Source organism: Coptis chinensis, chromosome 7, assembly GCF_015680905.1.
Source record: "Coptis chinensis isolate HL-2020 chromosome 7, ASM1568090v1, whole genome shotgun sequence".
In the NCBI taxonomy this organism is placed as follows: Eukaryota; Viridiplantae; Streptophyta; class Magnoliopsida; order Ranunculales; family Ranunculaceae; genus Coptis; species Coptis chinensis.
The window spans coordinates 18,701,498-18,709,268 of record NC_141462.1 but is presented as its reverse complement, the minus strand read 5'-3'; positions in this window follow the sequence as shown (position 1 = coordinate 18,709,268).

Sequence of the window (7,771 nt, the reverse complement as noted above, 5' to 3'; positions counted from 1 at the left end):
GGAAACTCTGCTCTCTATTGCACGAGGAGTTGGTTATCCAATGCAAATAGATGAGAAAATGTTGCGTAGAGAGTATGGGTATTACTCAAGCATTCTGGTGGACGTCGATTTGTCGAAGTCGTTACTAGATCAGATATATGTAAAAACACCTCACTATAACTTTTGGCAAACAGTGGAAGTGGGCAAGTTGCCTAAGATGTGCAATCACTGCAAAATTGTCGGGCATCTCGTAACGGAATGTAAGAAGCTTAAGAGGGCCATGAGTGCAGGCGGGAAGACTGTGGTCACAGACTCGACCCCTCCCCCTCCTCCCACAGATGTCACTCTTCCCAAGAGGAAAAAGGGACACAGGCATAGGCGGGAACATGGGGAAACTAGTTTGGAGGTCTGGAAAGTCAAGGAAGGTAGTACCTCAGGAACGGCTAATGGACCTGTGGTAAATAATAGTTTCGAGGTTTTGAACACAATCAGTGAAGAGGTGGAAGGGGCTGTCAAAGAGGTTTTCTTTGATGCTACAGAGCCGTAAGTGGTAACTGATATTATGGATGTGGATAAGGAGGTCTCCTTGAATTCCTTGTCTATGGTGATTCATGATATGAGGTAACCTTATCACCCCATCAGCATCGACAGAGCAGGAACGAGATATTATAAATGTGGAGGCCAATATGGTTCTTCATATGGTGGTTCATCAGGATATTGGTCATGGGGATCAGGAGAACTCCAACAATACTAGCCTACAACAGGATGCAATTGAGATAAACAATGCAGTGAGGAGTACTCCTCCATGTTCGTGGAGATCTCTGAGTTGCATAAAGATTGGGGTTTCACATCTAATAGCGGGGCGGATATGGCAGAGGAAAATCTACCACCTGATAAAGGGGATAACACAGCAAAGAAAAGAGGCTATATGCCGCAATGGAAGTTGCAAAATGTTTCTCCACCCAAGACAAGGCTTCAGTCTGGGGGGAAATCAGCAAATAAGAATTGAGGCTTGCCTCATTTGATAATAATCTCATCTCTTTTCTTAATGAGGTGCATATTTTGGAATGTTCGAGGTATCTCGAATTATAAAATGAAGTCTAGGCTGGCAAAGCTTGTGAAAAGATGGGAGCCAGATATCATTGGTATAGCTAAGCCTAAGATTGATCCGTCTAGTTTTTGTACATCTTATCTTCGTTCGTTGGGGCTTTGCATCCAAATTGTTCACAATTCTAACGACAACAGGGTGCCTAATCTCTGGCTGCTTTGGAGGCATGATGTGCTGGCCCTAACTCTACACAGCCAATCGAGCTAACACATCACGGTAGAGTCTCAGAATGGGTTGATTACTATCATTCATGCAAGCTCAGTGTATGTGAGATGGAGACATTTATGGGCGGAGTTGAGCAGTTTAAATTCTTCGTCTAGAGCATGGCTTATGATAGGCGACTTCAATGCTTATCTTAGCCCAACAGAAAAGAAAGGTGGAAGAACTCCCCTGTCTGTAGCAATGTCGGACTTCAGAGACATGGTAAATTCAAATCAGCTGATGGAGGCTCCTCACTCTGAGTTCGAATTCACTTAGTGGAATAAACAGATGGGAGTGGACAAGGTTGTGGGGAAGCTGGACAGAGCTTTTGTAAACAATGAATGGAATCTTTTGCACCCAGGTTGGAGGTACAGGGCTCTGAGTAAGTTGTGTTCCGATCATTCACCCTTGTTGGCTGGACAATCACAATTCCAAGGTCCAGGAATGTACCTTTCAAATTCTTCAAGATGTGGACTACTGATCCAAGTTTAAAGGACCTGGTGCTTAAGAGTTGGTCAGAGCCCATAGAAGGTCACTCAGTTTTCGTGCTCACCCAAAATCTTAAGCGTCTGAAAGGTGATTTGAAGTGCTAGAATTGAAATATTTTTTGGAACTTGGGCACAAAAGTGAGAGAGGAATCTGAGGTTCTGGAGACTATGCAAAAAGAGTTGGAGAGGAATTTCATTGATGCTTTGGCCACTGATTTGATTAATCAAGAAAACAAAGTCGAGAGCCTGTTAGAGCAAGAAGAATCTTTTTGGAGACAGAAGTCCAAGGTAAAATGGAACAATGATCTGGATAAAAGTACTAAGTTCTTCCATGCCTTAGCTGATATGAACATAAATAAATCTTACATTTCTGAACTCAGAAACACAGAGGGGGTGATTCTCACTGATCAAAAGGAGATTGGGGATTTCATGGTGCGACAGTTTACTAAGAAACTGAAAAGGGTCGAGCTGCCAACGGATGATGACCTTATCAAGTTGTTGCCAAGGTCTGTGACAGAAGAGGATAATGTGAGCTTGACTCGGTTGCCCTCTCTGGGGGAAATAAAGAAGGCAATTTTTTATTTGAATCCAGATAGCTCTCCTGGGCCGGATGGTTTCACAGGTCACTTCTATCATACTTTCTGGGATATAGTGGGGTTGGACATGGTCAGGGCGGTACAATATTTTTTCATCAGAAGTCGCATTCCGCGTAGCTTTAATGCAAACTTCTTGGTAATGATCCCAAAAGAAAAGGGCGCGAATAAGCTCGATAGATTCAGACTGATATGTTTGGCAAACTTTGGGTTCAAGGTCATTACAAAAATCTTGGCTTCAAGGCTAAATATTCTCGCTCAAAGGATCACAAAAGAACAATATGGGTTTATTGCCAATCGGAACTCTTCTCAAGCTATGGGGTTGGCTTCTGAGCTCGTCAATGTCAAGAGACGAGGTGGAAATATAGGCATCAAGCTAGATATTTCGCAGGCCTTTGATACTCTGGATTGGAAATTTCTTTGGGCAGTTATGTAGAGAATGGGTTTTGATGAGAAATTGAAAGGGTGGATTCAGGGAGCTGTAACGAATAATACCATTTCTATTCTTTTGAATAGAGGTCCAATTGGATGTTTCACAGCGGAGAGAGGGCTCAGGCAAGGAGACCCACTTTCGCCGATACTATTTGCCTTCGCAGAGGATTGTCTGAGTAAGGGGCTGGAATGGCTTTCTGCTAACAGGAAAATTCAGAGAATGGTGATACAAAGTAACTACTCCAGCCCTACACATCTTATGTTCATTGATGATATATTTATCTTCTATAATGCAAGAAGGAGGTAGCTCGTTAATATCATGGAGCTTCTAGACTCCTATCAGTTGGCTTTGGGGCAACTAATAAGCAAAGATAAATGCAAGATTTTCTTGAGTCCAATGGCACATAGAAGGAAGCAGGACATCGAGGATATCATGGGCATAAAAGAGGGTTTCCTACCGGAAAGATATTTGGGTGTTCCCTTAATTGTGGGCAGGGTTACAAGAGCAACGATAGCGCCTATGGTTGACAAGATTAGGAAAAGGGCAGCCAGTTGGGTGGGAAAGATGCTATCCTTCAAGGGTCGAGTGGTTCTGGCTAAGCAGGTTCTCAATAGCATACCGGTACATAACATGGATATTTACAAATGGCCAGTGTCGGTGATTAAAGAATGCCGAGGTATTATCAGAAATTTCATTTGGAGTGGCAGCCCATCGGAGAGGAAATTCATCACAGTAAAATGGCAAAAGGTTTGTCGGCCAGAGGAAGAGGGCGGACTGGGCCTCCGTAAGCTCAAAGATATAAACCTATCGATGCTCATGAAACTTGCCTGGAGTTTATTGAATGACACTTCTGATTGGTCAGAGTCCATGAATGGAAAATACAGGAATAAATTGGGGGGTTGGTTAAGTCACAAGAGATCTACAGTGGGAGAACATAAGCTTATGGACGGATAACTGGATAGGGGAGGTGATCATCGGCAATCATATCCAGGATAAAAGGCTTCTACAGAAACTCAAAACACCCCTCAGTGCTTGCATTCAGGGGAATCAATGGAAGTTCCCGGACTCCCTGAAACAAATTCTTAACAGCCTTGGGGTGGATTTAAGTCAGATGCAGCTCCCGGATCAGCACAGAGAAGACATAAGAGTATGGCGTCAATCCACCAATGGCTTGTTCTCGGTAAGTTCGGCATATGAAACAATAAGAGATAGGGTCAATGGGCCACTGTGGACCAAGTTTCTCTGGTCAGCTGATGTGTTGCCAAGGACGCATGGGATAGGATGGAAAATACTTCATGGGGACATGCATACAGACGAGAAACTAAGGGCGAGGAATTTTCAGTTGGCGTCTCGCTGCTGCATCTGTACGGAGGCTGGGGAAACTCAAGATCATCTTTTATTTGAATGTATGTTTGCACAAAGGTTCTGGGAGCTCATAGCAAAGAACATGTAGCATCACTTGAAGATTTCCAATAGGGAGGAAATGTTAATAAAGTGTCAAAATGAAAGCCCTCTCTTACAAGATCTATGGAAGGCAGCTGCAATCACATGTTTGGTTGCTGTTTGGAGAAATAGAAATGGGGTCTTATATGGTAGCAAGAAGTCGAGTATAAGCTCTGTCATGTTTCAAGTTTGAGGAGCGGTCAAAAGAGCATATGACTGATCGAAGAAACATATAACAATTCCACCAGAGACTTGGAAGTTCTGAAGGCCTGGAAGTTACCGGCCAAGCTAAGGAGGGCTCCACGCATCCTTGAATGCTATTGGGTAGCACCTCCCAGTACCATGATAAAAGTGAACGATGATGGCTGTTCACGAGGTAATCTCAAAATTTCAGGTTGGGGCACGCTTCTTCAAGACAGTACTGGCAAGGTTATTGGTGCATATATTGGAGGCCTGGGTATTGCCACAAACTTTATAGCTGAGAGTTTTGCGATAGTGGAGGGCATCTCAAAAGCGGTGGAACTGGGATGGAAACATATCTGGGTGGAATCCAACTCTACTGCGGCTGTGAAATCTTTTCAAAATGATCAGGTGTATTGGCAGATTCGAGCAGCTTAGGACAAAGTAAAAGGGCTCGCGGACTAGATCATTGTGACTAACACTTGGAGTGAGGTTAACTTTGGTGTGGACATCTGCTCCAAAGAAGTAGCTCACTTGGCAAAGGGAGAGAAGAAGTGGTGGGATGGCAGGCTTGCATTCGTGCATAGAATTGAGGATATGAACACCATGTACGATTTGTAAGCTGAGCTTTGAGATAGTTATTGATTATCAATCATATCTATTCTTTGTACTTCAAAAAATTCCTTATTAATACAATTACCCTTAGCAAAAAAAAAGTAGGATTAACTACTTAGAACTTAGGACCCATGTAGCATCCTACCCCAAAATGGTAGTGTCCGGCCAAACTTGAGGCCTGGAAGTTGAGAATGACTCGCGTGCGAGACTCAGTTCACGCCTGGGATAGTCACACACGAGACTCACATTTGACCTCATATTCCTCTAATTGACAGGAGTCTGTTTCATGAGTCCAGTAGTTGAGATGATATTTCATAGATGAAATATCAGTTCAACTCCTCATGCTAGTAAGATGGACTTAGATATGAGTTCATCTCGCTAGGGATCGATTCTTAATCCGTTTGGGGTTTGATAATGAGCCTAAAACGGATTTGAGACCTTGCATGAGTAGCATAATCCTTTACCACTTCTCTCTCTCTAAGTACCTCGTTAAATATCAAAGTTAAAATGATTTTTGTGTCTTGCATGATAAGTGTCAGTAGGAACTAAAACAAATCAATATTTAGCATAAAAGCCTTACTCATTAGTTTCCTAAAAGAGCAAACTAAAGCTTGGTAATGTATCCTAGACCTTCGATTGGAACGAATCCCTACTTTAACTAGACAAACGATGAACCGTGAGTAATGAAATTAAGTCGGTATGAAAACGGATAAAGAAACAACAATTATTTACACTGCATAGTGCTAACATCAAATGGCGCCACTGCCATCCTAAAGACGCAAGGTTACTACGTTACAAGTTGGAATTATCTCTAAGGGGACCCCCTACTCCTAACCCTCTATCCTTTTCATTTTAAAATTTTTGAGTGTGTTTCGTTTTTTTTTCTTCGCGTATCGCTACTGATCATGTACTGTTGTTTTGTCTCGCTTACAGGACTCATACACACAGACCTAGAACTGCCTCTATACCAAATTCTAAGATTTCAGGGAAAATTTCAGCCGACTATGGATTTGTTGAGTCTCATGCGCGAGCAAATTAGTCTCGTCCACTACCCATTTGGCTCTGTTGCAGTCCAGATTTCAGTGCAAGGACAACCTGTTATAAAGCACTCCATTAGGGGTCTGAGCCCAGACTTTGTTTTGAATTAGTCCAGTAACTTCTGGAGTTCAGGACGTTGACAAGTTGAAACAATAGTTTATTTTCTTTAGCAGAATTGTGGAACGCTTGCAGGTTCCAATTTTTAATATACTATTGTATGATTCACATGTGTTATCTAATATGTCGTAGTTAATGGATTATTCTTTGCATATTAGGTTAGAAATATGTATGAATGATGTGTGTATGCCTGTTAATGTATATATACGCGTAAGTGAATTCGTATTGCATCTTAATATTTATATCCATGCCATTGATTCTATTTTGCATGGTTATATTTATTTCTATGTATAAGTAATCATTCATACATATTTAGTATTTATTTACGTATAAGGACCATGTTTAGTTTAATAATTTGATTTTGTCAACAAAGAGGAGAACATTCCAATAAGGGTTAACATATGAGTTGGGTAAGTTGTTTCTAAGCCCTTCGGGGTGAAACTGCTCTCTATATGACATTTGCAATCTCAATGAGTATTTACGAAATCAAACTATTATGCAGAACACGTGTAGTATAAATTTGCATGTTAGCGTAGATATACGTATACGTAATATATATTTGCCTATTAGCCTCCATATACGTATTACTGATGTGTATTTGCCTATTCATATAGAAATATTTATAAATGATACATCTTTGCCTATTAGTATTTATATTCGTCTAAGTAGAATATCTTCATATGCTACAGTCTCTGGCTACATCTGAGTATATATTATATTTGCATGATTAGATTTTATATGCCTGTTTAGTAATTTTAATTAATAAATAAAAAGAATCCTATAAATCTTAAACATATTCCAACGGTGTCTAGCAAACTTGAAAGATTGAAGTTACTTAATTAGAACTGTGCTTGCATGGAAAACCTCCCTCATATCTTTCTTGTGACCTGGCTGTTGGTTTGTGCATACATATTCCTAGCTTCATTGTTACGTTAGCAGCAGCTTAGGCCTACGTTGTTCATTTCTAATGCTGCAGAAAATAATAAAATTTAAGTAATAATAAGTTTCTTTTGTGCATCAAATCTAATTTTATATTTGCATAAGATTAAAGTCTGGTAATAATAAAGAATTCGAACATATTTATCGTAGGAGAAAATACGATAAGCAATTGCGTAAGTTCTCACCTCAACATAGTTCTTCATCTATTAATAAAAATCATCATGATCCCTTGTCAACATTAACTTTATTTGTTATGGCTGACGAAACTCCACCAGCTGATAAGCCCCTTTCAGACTTCTATACTGCCTTACAGGAAGGACCTTCTTCTTGCATCAAACTCGAGGATATTGCCGGCAATTTTAGAATCCGGCCTAACGTTTTTGGCTTGTTACCTGTTTATCATGGTCTAGACCATTAAAAACCGTACAATCACCTCCGTAGGATTCAGCAAGTAGCCACCACATTTCACCATCCAGCCGTCTCTACCGAACAAGTCTTGTTTAGGTTGTTTCCTTTCACTTTAGCTGATAAAGCTTCCGTTTGGCTAGCTGGACAACAACCACAATCTATAGAAACATGGAATAAACTTGTTCAAGCTTTCATGTTACAATTTTACACTTAAAAGAAAACTACTGAA